This window comes from Ursus arctos, unplaced genomic scaffold, assembly GCF_023065955.2.
Source record: "Ursus arctos isolate Adak ecotype North America unplaced genomic scaffold, UrsArc2.0 scaffold_13, whole genome shotgun sequence".
Classification (NCBI taxonomy): Eukaryota; Metazoa; Chordata; class Mammalia; order Carnivora; family Ursidae; genus Ursus; species Ursus arctos.
In genome coordinates, this window is record NW_026622797.1 from 12,264,513 (window position 1) to 12,281,286 (window position 16,774).

At 38.9% G+C, this 16,774-nt stretch overlaps 1 protein-coding gene across 4 annotated transcripts in view; it reads right to left on the minus strand.

Annotated features, from left to right (window-relative positions):
* Window positions 1–16,774, minus strand: part of SCAF8 (SR-related CTD associated factor 8) — a 219,206-nt gene that overhangs the window by 113,404 nt on the left and 89,028 nt on the right. The window lies entirely within an intron of this gene.

Consider the following 16,774-nt stretch of genomic DNA (forward strand, 5'->3'; position numbering starts at 1 on the left):
ACAATTCAGTAGTTTTAAGCATTTTCACAAAGTTGCACAATCATCACCACTAATTTCAGAACATTTTCATCGCCCGAAAAGAAACCGTGTCCCCATCAGCAGCCACCCTCCATCTCCCCTGCCCCTCAGCTCCTGGCAACCACTCATCTGCTTTCTGTCTCTATTGATTTGCCTATTCTGGACATTTCACATAAATAAGGCATACAATATGTGCTCTTTTGTGTCTGGCTTATTTCCTTAAGCGCAATACTTTCTAGGTTCGACCATACTGTAGCATATCTGAGTACCTTGCGTTACTTTTTTTTTTTTTAAGATTTTATTTATTCGAGAGAGAGGAAGCGCATGCACGAGCAGGGGGACGGGGCGGGGTGCAGAGGGAGAGGGAGAAGCAGAGGCCCCACTGAGCAGGGAGCCTGATGTGGTGCTCGATTCCAGGACCCTGGGATCATGACCTGAGCCAAAGTCAGACGTTTAACCAAATGAGCCACCCTGGTGCCGCTGTTCATTGAATTTCTGTGGAGATGTATATACAACTATAAATACTATGTAAAATATATACAAACATATTAAATGAAGAATATATATAATTTTAACAACTGCTACCTAGGTCCACCACCATGAGTGAAAGTCATAGTCTAAGGTTTGTCTTGTGCAAAAATATAGCCAATGATCTTTATGGTGTTTTCAAACTGTAAATACAAGTTGTTTTTAAAAACATGAGAGGATTATTCCCTTTCTATTCAACTCTGCTCTGATTCCCAATCTTTAAGAATAATTACTAACTATAATTTCTATATATTATAGAGAATATGGCTTCATATCATAAAGTATGCAGTAACTGAACAGGGCACCATGGTAAGAATCTTCCTATTATGAAAATAAATTTAGTATTTACTTATATATCTGTAAATGTGATTTCTTTTTATTGCAACAAGTCAGAAAATAACATCATTTTTAGGGCTATAGAATTTTTAAAAATAATCATAAAAGGTGTCTTTGGGAAGGAAGATCCTGATACACACGCCTGAGGACACATCAGGGATGAATTACAGATAGGCTCTTGGCAAACTCATCTGGAATAACTGAACACTCCCACTCACTATAAATTTGCCAGCAGCAGTCTGAGCAGAATGTTTTTGGTCTTTTTTACTTTTGCTGATTCATTCAAAATTATCTGTCAGCATGTTTGTTTTTTTGGCCATAAGTAATAAAGTAGATGTAAATGGCAGCTGCAGCACGGAGCTCCCCAAACGAACAGTCTGTATTTGGAAAACACAGGCTGCGTTGCTCAGAAAAAACAAATGGCAAATAGAAGACATGAAAGACTGAAGAAGAAAGAAGGGATTAAAGCAGTCTGTGGAATATGTTTAACCTCATCAAACACTGTTATCTTTCATCATAAATAACATTTAAAGATGTCTGGCTAAAAATGTTTTAAAACTACTGAATTTTATTTGAGAGCTCAAGATATTTTAAGAAAACTCTTAAAATGATAATGAAATTATCAATCCAAAGTTTATACTTATAAAAATAAGAATTAAAATTGTTCAAGTATTTTAACTCTTTTAAGTAAGCTCTATGCCCAGTGTGAGGCTTGAACTCATGACCCCAAGATCAAGAATCCCTTGTTCTATGACTGAGCCAGCCAGGAACCTGCACTTTAATTCTTTTTTTTTTTTTTTTTTTAAGATTTTATTTATTTATTTGACAGAGACAGCCAGCGAGAGAGGGAACACAAACAGGGGGAGTGGGAGAGGAAGAAGCAGGCTCCTAGTGGAGGAGCCTGATGTGGGGCTCGATCCCGGAACGCCGGGATCACACCCTGAACCGAAGGCAGATGCTTAACGACTGTGCCACCCAGGCGCCCCTGCATTTTAATTCTTTAATGGAAAAATAACCAAAGGTGATAGGCTTTTTAAAAAAAATTTAAATAGTAAGGGAGAGAGGATTTTTTAAAAAAGATTTATTTATTTATTTGAGAGAGCAAGTGCACAAGCAGGGGGAGCTGCAGAGGGAGAGGTAGAGGGAGAAACAGAAGCAGACTCTCTGCTGAGCAGGGAGCCCGACACAGGACTCGATCCCAGGACCCCGAGATCATGACCTGAGCCGAAGGCAGACACACAACCAACGGAGTCACCCATTTTGAATCATAAAACTGCTAATAAGGTAAACAGCCCACTTCCTGGGTCTTACACTATCAGCAATCGTGGTTCTACAACAGCACTAGAAAGTAGAACTTTGTGGAAAGGTCCCACATCTATGCCGTGCAATTTGGTAGCCACAAGCCACAGGCGGCTACTGAGCATCTACATGTTAAGTAGTGTGACTGAAAAACTGAATTTTTTATTTAAGTAAACTCTATGCCTAACGTGGGGCTTGAACTCACAACCCTGAGATCAGGAGCTGAATGCTCTCCTGACCGAGCCAGCCAGGCACCCCAAGAAAACGAATTTTTGATTTTTTTAAAAGTTTTACTTATTTAAGTAATCTCTATACCCTACATGGGACTCGAACTCTCACAACCCTGAGATCAAGAGTCACATGCTCTTCCGACTGAGCCAGCCAGGCACCCCTTGAATTTTTAATTTTTAATAGAGTTAAACAGTCATATGCGACTAGAGAGGTCCTTACAGGACGATGCAGGGGTTGAATGATGAGAGGTAACATCCTATAACAGGGCCACACCATAAGGTCCTGGAGACTTCCAAAAAAAGAAAGAGACTTGGGTTATTCACACTGAGAGGGGAGCAATAAGAGAAAATAAACTTCCAAAGAAATCTAGATTTGACCTCCAAGATTTGAGAGCGCCTCCTTCAAATCCATGCACTAGGTCTGTGAATATAGGATGAAAAAAAGAAGGACGGGAGGCAGGAAGCACTAAGCTAGAAGGAAGGATTCTGTACAGTTACACGGCAACAGCCACTGAGTCCGAGCAGCAGCTAACATGTTTTAATCAGTCTGGGTATTATACACAGCACTGTACACGCTTTTCCATTGAATCCTCAAAACAAGCCTTCCACAGAGATGTATTTATCTTCATTTTATAGATAAGGATACTGAGACTTGGGGAATTAATTTTGCTGAAATAAAAATACAACTTGGGGCGCCTGCGTGGCTCAGTCGGTTAAATGTCTGGCTCTTGATTTTAGCTCAGGTCATGATCTCAGGGTCGTGGGATCAAGTCCCGAGCTGAGCTCAGCACTGGGCGTGCAGCCTGATTGAGATTCTCTCTCTCCTTCGGCCCCTTCCCCACACCCCATTCTCTCTCTAAAAAAAAAAAGAAAAGAAAAAGCAAATTCTAACTGAAATCTAACAACCAGCGCCCTTTCTCTACATTCCAGTGCATCCTGTCTACCCTTCTGCTGCAGCCGCTCACACGTAATACTGACGTATGGTTTGGCTCCCATTTGAAAGGTAAACTCCTTGAAGTCAAGGACTGTATTGTCAGTCCCCTACTAGCTTTGCCAATCACCTACCACTACCAACTTTTACCTATCAAAGTACTGAACATACATAATCTTCAGTAAGTACTTGCTGAATATACCGTGAATCTGTTTCTCCATCCCAATGATAAACCCATGGGGTAACATGCTTTCTCCAACTCTCACCCCTGAAGCATTTATATTTGAGCTTTAGAATCAAGTTTAAAGTTTAGCATTTACAATAAGCTTGGGGCACCTGGGTGGCTCAGTCGGTTAAGCATCTGCCTTCGGCTCAGGTCATGATCTCAGGGTCCTGGGATCGGGCCCCACGTCAGGCTCCCTGTTCAGTGGGGAGCCTGCTTCTGCCTCTGCCCCTCATCCTGCTTGTGCTCTCTCCCTCTCCCTCTGTCAAATAAATAAACAAAATCTTAAAAAATAAAATAAAATCTTAAAAAATAATAATAAAATAAAATAGGGGCGCCTGGGTGGCACAGCGGTTAAGCGTCTGCCTTCAGCTCAGGGCGTGATCCCGGCGTTATGGGATCGAGCCCCCACATCAGGCTCCTCCGCTGTGAGCCTGCTTCTTCCTCTCCCACTCCCCCTGCTTATGTTCCCTCTCTCGCTGGCTGTCTCTCTCTGTCAAATAAATAAATAAAATCTTCAAAAAATAATAATAATAAAAAAAATAAAATAAAATAAAACAAACCTTCTTTGGGGCACCAGGCTGGCTCAGTCAGTAAAGCAGTAAATAAAGCATGCGACTCCTGATCTCGGGGTTGTGAGTTTGAGTCCCACGTTGTGTGTAGAGAGTACTTAGAAAAAAAAAACTTAGGGGCGCCTGACTGGGCATGGTTGGTTAAGCATCCGACTCTTGCTCTCAGCCCAGGTCTTGATCTCAGGGTCATGAGTTCAGGCCCCATGTTGGGCTCCACACTGGGAGCTGAGCCTACTTTAAACAAACAAACAAACAAACAAACAAACAAACAAAAGCACTTCTTTAAACTGTTTCAAAGAATTTGCCAAGAAACTTGGAACATGAAATGTCTGATCAAAACATTTCACTTTGAGCTGTCATTTTTTTCAGACCCATTAACCAAAAAAAATCAGATTTCCTGTATCTTTAGAAATTATCCTATAGATTTTAACAGTACAATTGAAACCCTGTATTTATTACACAAATGTTGTGCCACAGAATAGCATTCACCATTATATGTTCATCTTAAAAGCACAGCTGTCTTCTCAAACTCAACACACGAGAAACAAATCAAAAAATGGGCAGAAGATATGGACACTTTTCCAATGAAGACATACAAATGGCTAACAGACACATGAAAAAATGTTCAAAATCATTAGCCATCAGGGAAATTCAAATCAAAACCACACTAAGATACCACCTTACGCCAGTTAGAATGGCAAAAATTGACAAGGCAAGAAACAATTGTTGGAGAGGATGTGGAGAAAGGGGATCCCTCCTACATTGTTGGTGGGAATGCAAGTTGGTACAGCCACTCTGGAAAACAGTGTGGAGGTCCCTTAAAAAGTTAAAAATTGAGCTACCCTATGACCCAGCCATTGCACTACTGGGTGTTTACCCCAAAGATACAGACGTAGTGAAGAGAAGGGCCATATGCACCCCAATGTTCATAGCAGCATTGTCCACAATAGCCAAATCGTGGAAAGAACCGAGATGCCCTTCAACAGATGACTGGATTAAGAAGCTGTGGTCCATATATACAATGGAATATTACTCAGCTATCAGAAAGAACGAGTTCTCAACATTTGCTGCAACATGGATGGCACTGGAGGAGATAATGCTAAGTGAAATAAGTCAAGCAGAGAAAGACAATTATCATATGATTTCTCTCATCTATGGAACATAAGAACTAGGATGATCAGTAGGGGAAGAAAGGGATAAAGAAGGGGGGGTAATCAGAAGGGGGAATGAAGCATGAGAGACTATGGACTATGAGAAACAAACTGAGGGCTTCAGAGGGGAGGGGAGTGGGGCAATGGGATAGACTGGTGATGGGTAGTAAGGAGGGCACGTATTGCATGGTGCACTGGGTGTTATACGCAACTAATGAATCATTGAACTTTACATCGGAAACCGGGGATGTACTGTATGGTGACTAACATAATAACAAAACATTAAAATAAAAAAAAATAAAAGCACAGCTGTATTATACTGCTTACAGTAACTTTTAAATAACAAAGCCTTGATAGTTTCCAATTTTTACACCTCATTTTTCAATGACTTTTTTTAAGCCTTTCATACTTCATTAAAATTATATTCACTCCATACAGGCACAATGCCAGTATCTCCCAGTAAAGTAGGACCTCTGCCTCCAAATCAGAAAGGACTAAAAGAAGTCTACACAAATTTATCTCTCTAATCCAAATTCAGAGCACCTATTCCAAGATTTAATGAAATTTAATCTACAGACAAAATAATATTCATATGAAAAATGCACTCAAAGCTCTTCTTACAAACATCATCAGAGGTGGTATCAAATAAAACTCTTAAATATACCAAAAAGCACTCTAGTTAAAAAATGATCTCCCCCTTCTTGTTAGAAATAAGTATCCCATAGGGCCTCTGCTAACTGCTGTCCCACGAGAAATAGAATTATGAAAGTACTTATTCTAAGCTTTACAAACATCAAAAATATTTATGTATTCCATTTGAACATATGGAAAACCCACATTTTGGGGGGAAAAGAGAAATGAACTGGAGCCTTGTTCTTGAATTTTATCATTCCTACAAATAACCAGAGGAGCTTTTAAAAAATGCAGATCTTGATTCAGTAGTCTGAGACTGAATTTCTAACAAGCTTCCAAGTGCGATGCTGAAATTCTGTGTGGTCTAACTAAGGCTTTGTGTTGCCAAGGACAGATTTTTCAGATCTCAGTGATATTTCTGGACTCTTCTGATTTCTTTTTAATGTTTATTTACTCTTCAAATTTTTTAAAAAATTCTTAGGGCGCCTGGGTGGCTCAGTTGGTTAAGCATCTGACTCTTGGTTTCAGCTCAGGTCTTGATGTCAGGTCACTGAGTTCAAGCCCTGTATTGGGCTCCATGCTGGGTGTAGAGCCTGCTTAAGATTTTCTCTCTCTCTCCCTCTGCCCCCGCTCACACATACTCTCTCACCAAAAAAATAATTTTTTTTAAAGATTTTATTTATTTATTTGACAGAGATAGAGACAGCCAGCGAGAGAGGGAACACAAGCAGGAGGAGTGGGAGAGGAAGAAGCAGGCTCATAGCAGAGGAGCCTGATGTGGGGCTCGATCCCATGACACCCGGATCACGCCCTGAGCCGAAGGCAGACGCTTAACCACTGTGCCACCCAGGCGCCCCCCAAAAAATAATTTTAATAAAAAAATTTTTCTCTCTCTCCCCCCCAAAAAAAAAAAATTAAAAACTGGGGCACCTGGGTGGTGCAGTTGGTTGGGCGACCGAATCTTGGTTTCAGCTCGGGTCATGATCTCAGGGTCATGAGACTGAGCCCCGAGTTGGGCTCTGAGCCCAGAATGGACTCTGCTTGGGATTCTCTCTCTCTCTCCCATTCTCTCTCTCTCTCCCTCTGCCCCTCCCCCTGGGACGTGCCTGCACACACATAATGTCTCTCAGATAAATAAATCTTTAAAAAATCTTTTTTTATTCTTTCAACAAATTTTTACTTAGTGTGTATTGATTCAGGCACTTCACCAGGAGCGTAAATAAGATCTGATCTCGGCCTCTGAAGAGCAAACATGTCAACAAGTAATTGCATTATAACCACAAAGTACTGTAATAAAGATAGGCAGTAAGAAGAGAATGGCTACTTTTCCAGGGGAGAGCAGAAAAGGTTAAAGACGCAGCTCTTGCCCTGAGTCTTGAAGACGAACAGGAGTCCGCACAGCAGAGAAGAGGAAGATCCCACCTCAGGCAGAAGAAACAGCAAGACAAGCAGTGACACGCTCCGGAGGAGCTGCAGATTATGGCAAATTGCTGAAACACGCTGTTTATGGTAGAGATTGGTAGGACACCAGGAAAAGGTGAACAGATCAGGGTCCAGCCTGTCAGTGAGGACTTTAGAAAGAACAACTTCAGCGGATTGGTGGGGTCAAAAGCAAACTACAGTGCACTGAGGAATAAAAGGAAGAAGAGATTGAGACAAATGGGGCGCCTGGGTAGCTGTCAGCGGAGCATCCAATTCTTGGTTACAGCTCAGGTCATGATCTCAGGGTTATGAGCTCGAGCCCGTGTCTGGCTCCCTGCTCAGTGGGAGTCTGCTTGAGAGTCTCTCTCTTCCTCTGCCCCTCCCCCCGACACATGCGCATGCTCTCTCTCATAAATAAAATCTAAAAAAAAAAAAGAGAGAGAAATTGAGACAAATGAAACGCTCTTCCCAAAAATCTTCCTATAAAGGAATAAGGAGACCAGCAACTAAAAAGAACAAAAGGTCAAGAGCACCCTCCTTTTTCTAAGTGTGAGAGACGAGCACATTAATAGGAAAATCTTAAGAAGGAAAGGTTAAGAATACAGGAAAGAGGTAAGGAGTGACACTTGCTCCTAAGACTACAGTACGGTTTCTCAGCCCCAGCACTTTTGCCATTTGGAGAGAGAATTCTTTGTCATGGCAGGGGGCGGGGGGTGTGCCCTATTCATTGTAGGATGTTTAATAGCATCCCTGCTCCTAATACTCACTGGATACCAGTAGTATTCCCAACCCCACCCCAGTTATGACAACCAAAAATGTCTCCAGACATTGCCAAATGTCTCCTGGGGAAAAGAGGGGGGCAAAATCTTCCTCGTTGAGAACGAATGGTCTAGAGGCAGAGACCAGATGACTTTTAGTACGCTTAGAGAAGGCTGGCTGAAACAAAGTGGCTCCCACCTACCAGCTGTACCAGTAGCAAAGAGGAAGATCCTCTGCTGAGGGGAAACAGGCACGTTTTCTGGGGAGTGGAAAAGTTGTGGGATGATTCTGTGGAGAGTGGGAGAGGCATGCAACCAGGGAAAGCAAACTGTCTTAAGAAATGTTTCTGTTCTCCCAGGCTTGAAAAGCAGTGTATTTCCCTGAGTTCTCCAGAAGGTAGTACAAGAAAGGAACCCGAGCTTGAGGATTACACTGAAGGATCTTTACTAAAATACCTTAACAATTTAAGGAATTGGATCAGCTTAAAAAAGTGTTCTGACTCTTAAAAGAACCATCTTCTTGTTTGCCAGAACAAAAATTTAGGGGTAAAACTTATCTTTTTTCCCCCTGAATATGCAATTTTTAAAAAGATTTTATTATTAAGTAATCTTTACACCCAACGTGGAGCTCGAACCCACAACCCTAAGATCAAGAGTTGTATCCTCCACCAACTGAGCCAGCCAGGTGGCCCCTCAATATGCAATTTTATAACAATTTTGTAAAGTCTTTAGTAGGAAAGTTTCTATATTTGTCCCAAATCCAACCCATTAAAATCAACACATTTTTGTTGTAAGATGCAAAAGTAAAGTAATATAATCTGGGATTTTAAATTAGTCATCACATTTGAAAAACCGTCATACTAATTTTCATATGCTTCTGGATTATTAATCTACACTATATTTATGCTCTGTGTAAAGAAAAATTAATATTTATATCTGGGTCCCAAAAGCTTCATTGCTGGATACTGTCACAAATGACTGGTCAGAAGACACTGGAACTAGCCATCTCACTTAAATTTTATCTTCTAAATACAGTCTTCACAACTTGCAAATCTGGTTGTTTTAATAACCTTGTAATTTCCTGAAAATGTCAAAAGTGTACTTGTTCACATTACAGATTAAGCAGTTGCCCTCATACCAAGGAAAAGAGACCACATGTACAAGAATAACGCCAGTGTTTGTCAACATTACCAAGGAAAGTGATCTGCAAAGAAATTTATCTCATTTTTAAATCTCCTAACAGGGTGCCTGGGTGGCTTGTCAATTAAGCGTCAACTCTTGATTTCGACTCAGGTCATGATCTCAGGGTCAGGAGATCAAGCCCCAAGATGGGCTTGATGTGGAGACTGCTTAAGATTGTCTCTCCCCCTCCCTCTCTAAAATACAATACAATACAAAAATAATAATAATTTAAAAACTCCTAAAAATATCCTTTAAAAAATAGGGAACTTGCCCCAGAATTTTTTTTTCTTTTTCATGGATCCATAAACTTACTGAAGCACCTTCCTGTGTAGCTAACAGAACTAGACTGGCGTTAAGCAAGATCTTCCTCAAGAGACCAAATGCGTCTCAACACAAGTATCTCACATTAGAATATGTTAAAACAATAATCCCAGATATAACAGGCAAAGATTTTTGTCTGTACTAAATAAACCTCAACAAAAGCACATGTTCAAGAGTATGAGAGAAACCACTAGAGAGAAACCACAGTGTTGGTTATAATCGTGCTATGATTATCTAGCTAAACAGAACTCCTTTAGGTTTTGCAACCATCCGAAACCGATATTAATATTGAATAAGTGCTTTTGGATCTGTTACCCATTTCTTGAAAGAAAATTCAAGTTGGATTCACTTTTGGATCTGTGATATAGACTGATCAAAGGATGAAAGAAGCTGAAATTCCATATTCTAAAGACCAATGTGAACATCATTTAAGTGTATCTCTAATTGCAATTTGATCTATACACTTGAGGCCTCTGATATGATTTCTGATAGTGGGGATATCAGGAAAATCCTATGCACTTTATCCAAAACCTCACTACAAAATGGTATCTAGGATTACAACCAAGCAAGTAAAAGAGTTTACTTAGGGAAAACTTGTTCATACAGCAATCAGGGTTAATCCAAAGGCTGTGAGATTATGTCTATTCCTCCCAAAAGAAATGGAAATTCCATGTGCTTTGGAAACATGCTAAGAAGCATAAGAATTAAGAAAGACAATATAAGTATAGTTGAAGAGCAGTCTAGACATAATATAATTCAATTACAGTCAACAAATCTAAGGATTTCAGTATCTGGCTCATGTCTTAAGCGACTCATAAAGAAACAACTCTTTATGGTTGCATGTTACTAAATCAAATTACTTCAAAGCTAACATTAGGCAAATATGATTATTAGACACTTCAATCAATTCAGAGACAGAGTTCAGTCAAGTTCCAAAGTGGACAAATTTCTGAAACTGCTTTTATTTTTCTTGATATAAACAAAATGGATCCAATTTTTGAGGGTGCTCAGTATTAAAAAGTCAACAAGGCCGTAGGCATTGATTTACATGATCACCCATCATCTTAAAATATTTTATTCTAACGTACTTGGATTACACAAACATGAAAGGTTGATGTAAAACTTCACCTTTTCATTTCAGAAAGAAATCTGGGTTATTCAGGTGCTAAACAATTCCTGCTCCTTTCTTAAACAACCTTTGTATTGGCCTCTCACTAGCTTTACTTTCTCTGAGAAATAATGCAAATGTACTAATCCCAATTCCATTCTCTGAGTTCTTTTCAATTCTGTTTCCTTATAAAACCTCCTCCTCTAATGTGAAAATTCAGTAACTGTCCCCTTAACATTTTCTAAAGATAAAACTTAATTTTATGAAACAAAAATTAACTGGGTTCAAATGTCATTAGCATGTTTCTAATAATAACGGAAAACAATTTTATCGACAAGGTTAAAGTCAACCTAAAACAAATGGCAAAAGATAGAATTATCCCATTTAACATCTTCATTGAGGATTTTTTTCCCTATAAAGAGTTGAAATAAGGCCAAAATATAATGAGGGCATTATGACAGCTATAAAATTAAAAGCGAATAAATCATTTTATCTATACTCCTATTTTTAAAAATACTTGAAGAATTCAGAACAAAACATTTAATTCATTAACTTATGCAAGATTAGACTGCATCTCAAGGCCAGTGAAGATAAAGACAGGATAATAATCTTACAGTTCATGTAAAATAACATCACAGAACATCACCTTAAGAAGTGAAAAACTGTTCACTGCCAAGTAAAAGGAAGACACTGGAACCACTGCTGAAGAAAGGCATACAATTTTAAGTGGTCAAATCCTTCAGGACCAGGATGAAGAGGTTTCAGGTCTAATGTTAACTGGCTGCCTGGAGAAATGTGGAAAATCTGGGACTTAGCAAGAAAGAGTCTGGGATAGCTTAATTAATGGTATCTATCATAGCTGTGTAAAAGTGTATGTGTCTACCGGGGGAGGGAAATGTTGGTATACCTTCTTTTTTAACCTTGCTCTAGGTAAAAAACAAACAAAAAACTAGAGTACTGTAGCACAAGAAGATAACAAATTCCATTACTGATGAGTATTACAATGTTAACTCTCCTTAGGCTCCAGGTTCTTCCTATCGTGCAAGTTATAGTTAAAAAGGCTCCTAAAATATGTGAGTCCCTCTCCTATGGCTTACAAGATTTTTAATTGCAGATGAAAGCTGTAAGATCAGAAAGATATGAGAAAGTTAGAAGCAACGGTGCTAGGGCTTTAGCAGTTCTGCTACAAAGTAAATTCCAAATTTTATTATGCTTAGCAAGCAGAAAGCTGTAGGAATAATTATAGTGGCACAGAGGCATTGGGAATGCTGTTAATTCTCATTTACTAGAGGGCTCAAGGGTGTACATCAGGCTGTCTCAGCAGAAGGACCCAAGGGGTTTTCTTTCCTGGGCTAAATTCCAAAACCAGATAAATGTCTGGGTTTTTGTTTGTTTTTTAAACATCATCCCAAGAGGTCTACTGCTTGGCATTTCAAATATGTACTCTTAATACATGATGAGCCAAACATTCCATCTTTATTTCCATGAATCAATCCTAGGCACCTTGGCTCAACGAAATAAAGTACTTCGCTTTGAATTTATCAATTTGATAAAAAATTTAGAATAAACTTTTCATAAATTAGAACCACCAAGAGTGTGCCCATAAAGGAAAAAGAGAAAACAGAAGAAGAAAAGTCTCTGTTTGAACTTGAACATAAAGCATCTGGTCAAAGGCCAACAGGGCCGCACGCCCGCCCTACTGCAGTCACTGTCACTGCTGCACACCTCTGGCTCCTCTCTCAAGTCCTGTTCAGGGGCGCCTGGGTGGCTCAGCCATTAAGCATCTGCCTTCAGTTCAGGTCATGATTCCAGGGTCCTGGAATCGAGACCCACGTCGGGCTCTCTGCTCAGCAGGAAACCTGCTTCCCCCTCTCATACTCCCCTTGCTTGTGTTCCCTCTCGTACTGTCTGTCAAATAAATAAAATCTTAAAAAAAAAAAAAAAAGCTCAAGTCCTGTTCAGCCTCAACTGATTTCGCAGCTCTGGACTCACCTGGTCCAAGAAAGAAGCTGAAGCTAATTCACAAGGTGAACCATAGTACTGATGACATTAAGAGCATTGGATAGTAAATGAGTATTGTTAGGCTGTAATAGTCAGAAGATGAATCAAAAATGATCTAGTGCTAGTACTTTTTTTTTTTTTTAGCCAGCTGTCCGAAGTATTACTGATTTTTTTTAAAGTAATCTCTACACCCAACAATAGGGCTCAAACTGATAACCCCAAGATCAAGAGTCACATGCTCTTCTGAGCCAGCCAGGTGCCCTAATATTATTGCTTTGGAACTATATATGGGTGGCTCTGTTGCTTGTCCTCATTCCGAGAATGTATTTAGTACTGAGTATACATTTAGTATTAGTTTCTGGTTACTGGAGCAGTTAAAGGAGTCATATTCCTAATGAAGACTGAGTAGGCCCTGATAAGAAAACACCAGACTTTAAAGATCTAATTCCTAAAGAAATACATGTTTGGTAAGCAGATGTGACACTCAAAGCAGAGGAAGAAAAGATACTGGTCAAAGTTGTCTGATTCCTGACAGAATACTCAAGTGCCATCACAAAAAGATCAAAAGAAAATCTACATTTGCTGAAGGTTCTTTGAGAAGGTATGTGACATGTGTGTATTTGTGTGTGTGAATATGAGTGCATATTCACACATGCATTTCCAATTATGAGCTGTATTAGGTTAGAAACTATTCGAAATGTCAAATTAAAAAGGTCAACAGCCAAGAGAGAAACAAAAGTAAAGGCAGATTACTCACTGAACAACAACAAAAATATTTACCAAGAAAAGTCAACCTAGCTCAACCACTTCCTGCCAGGGTAAGTACTCTGTTTAAGGTGCCTGAGGAGATACTCGATGCCAAACCCAACAAAAGGCAGTGCCCTATGATCACTTTTTCTCATCAGACAAAAAGACACTTAGAGCTACATAAAGAAATGGAGAGCTATTTAAACTGCCAAGAATGAAGGGAAAAGTAGCAAAGTATTCCTTTGGAAAAACTGAGAAAATTATACCTCAAAGGACTTAATGACTGATCACAAAGTGTCAGCCTCATTTAATTCTCTGAACCTAGATATCACGACTGTTTTCAGGATCTGGTTACACTACTATTCCTGTAACTCTTCAAATCCTTTCCATCTGATGTTTAGTGGTTTAGAAAGAATCAAGGCCATAACCTTGTCTATAACCCTTAGATAGCTAGAGGTTCATGAGCTCTAAAGGCTAGTGCCTTTATCCCCAGAGCTTCTCAGGTGAACCCTCCATCAAAATTCTTCCTTCATGCACGACCATTTCCAGAGATTCCCTACTTTTACTATCAAACAGAATTGGTTTTGGAGTGAGGGAAGCCATTTTTTTCACCCTTTAAAAACTAATACTAATTTGGAAATCAACCTTAGTCTACCACTCATTAAAATGCGAACTACTGATTTCACTTGCCCAGAGTATAAAAGCTGTATTATGAAGAAAAGTTTAAATACACAGCTTAATAAAGCAAAGGCTCTGAATTGTGAATTTGGGGGCAGGTATATTATGTACTCAGACCCTTCCATGTAAAGTCCTACATCTATAGCTTTGGTCCAACAAATAAAATAACCAAGGTGGCAAAGAAAGATTAGAGCTGTGACATTTTAAGGGATTGCCTCATTCCAAAATTAGCTTTCTATATCAAGGTAACAATTAAATTTTATATTATCCCCTAAGGAGTCTAGCTGTTATTTTTATAAAGCTCTAATTTAAAAAATTACTGCTTCACATTTGAAAGTAGAGATAACTGCAGTTACTGTGGTATTTTGTGATTGCCAATGGAATCAAGATCCTTACTGTATCTTCTTAAACTGGCTACTATGGGTGACTAGAGATTCCAGAATTAGCAAAAGTTAAGTAACTTTACTTCTCTCCCCAAATAGATAATCTCCTGGATCTCAAATTTTATCTGACAGACTTACTTTGGGATAAAATGTTTTTCAAATTCTCTATCATATAAGGAGATCTAATAACAAATTTGAAAATCATTTTTCTAAATGTGGTTTCCCATACAATGGATTGAGTCAGACACAATTTAAGGAAGTATTTAGTTTATTTTCAGTGATTAACAACATTTTTTAGCATGAATGTATTCATGGGAAAGTGTAGATCTTTTTTTCATTTCAAACGAGTCAGCCCTTCTCAAGTTCCATGGGGAAGAAAATCTACTCTTAAAACTTGAATTCCTACTTTATTGAATTAAAAAAAAAACCAGGAATACTATTTTTAACCATTAAATTATTACTACCCGGACATATTTAAACAATTAATCAAAGATAGGAAGCTTTCTAATAGTTCTTTCTGAAATTAGATCACAGCCATCTCTCCATGACAGGCAAGCCACTTGGGCCAGTAAGACGCTTGCCACTAGCCTAATACATCAAACATAGGTCGAGGAAGTTATTTAAAAAAGAAAAAGAAAAAGCCTGAGACGACCTATAAAGCTCCAAAACCACACAAAACTCCATTCCCTGTCCTATCCTCTCCTCCCCCATTTTGAATATTCAGATCTGTACAAATAGTCTCTTAATTATTTGCAACTAACACAACACTGATTTACATGTCCCAAAGTCTCCATTGGCCATTACTGACAATTACAACAGTGAACACCTATGTAGTATGACATGCCAGGCAGTGTTGTAAGTGCTTTGGTGTTCTTCAAATAAAAAACAAGAGAATTGTCCAAATTTCTGTAAAGTTACAGGGGCCTTTAAGACACCTATTTGGTAAAGACCCATATATTCAATATAATTTAGATTTCAACCAATACAAAGTTGTTTGTACTTGATCAAATACAAATTCTGCTAATTTTATGAAAAAATAGAAAATGTATTAAGGTTGTAACACTAGATAAATAAAAATAGTGAACAAACCAGTCATTTATTTGGGAAATAAAAAACTAATTTCTAGGGGCGCCTGGGTGGCACAGCGGTTAAGCTTCTGCCTTCGGCTCAGGGCGTGATCCCGGCGTTATGGGATCGAGCCCCACATCAGGCTCCTCCGCTATGAGCCTGCTTCTTCCTCTCCCACTCCCCCTGCTTGTGTTCCCTCTCTCACTGGCTGTCTCTATCTCTGTCAAATAAATAAATAAATTCTTTAAAAGAAAAAAAAAACCAACTAATTTCTAAAAAACCCACTGAAATGGCAAAGTGATAGTCATGTCACTTTAGGGGAAAAGTTAGTGAGAAGACAAAACAGAAAATGCTAATACTATTTAAAAGATACAAACAGTAGAAGCGAAATGGAAAGACACACAGCAATTTTCACGGTAGCTGTATTTAATAAAGTTTTAAAAACCTCCATTTTTTAAAGTCAATTTCTTTAATGCAAGAATAATTCGCAATAGGTTCTTTGCTATATAATACTAATAGTATTGGATTTTCTTTGCAAATTCTTTTAGTTCTATTACTGAAGAAATTAACTTTTGTGTTACAGGCATTACAAATTCATATAAAAAGCTAGGCAGTGCTACTGTGTTTAATGGCTTACAATATTTGTATTAGGGATTTAAATGCTTGTTTTAACAACCAAAATAAAAGTGGAATTCTGTAAAGATGTGTTTTGTCACTCTAAAACGCGACTACCTTTCCTACTGTGTGTATTCTAAAATTTTCAAGATCTGTTTACTTAGATCTTAAATAGTTAGAGAATTCAGTCACAGGCTGTTGTATGAATTGTGTCCTCCAAAAATATATGTTGAAGTCCTAACTCCCAGTACCTCAGAATGTGACCTTATTTGGAAATAGGGTCACTGCAGATGTAATTAGTTAAGATGACATCATACTGACTAGGTTCCTAATCCAACATAACCAATGTCCTTGTAAGAGGAAAATCAAGACACAGACATACACAGAGAGATGTTATAAAGACACATGATGGAAGACCACCCGTCATTTGGCGACAGAGGCAGAGATTGAAGTGACGCATCTACAAGTCAAGAACACCAAGGACTGCTGAGAACTGACAGAAATTTGGAAGAGGAAAGGAAGGATTCTCCTCTAGGGCCTTCAGAGAGACACCGGGGCTCTGCCAACACC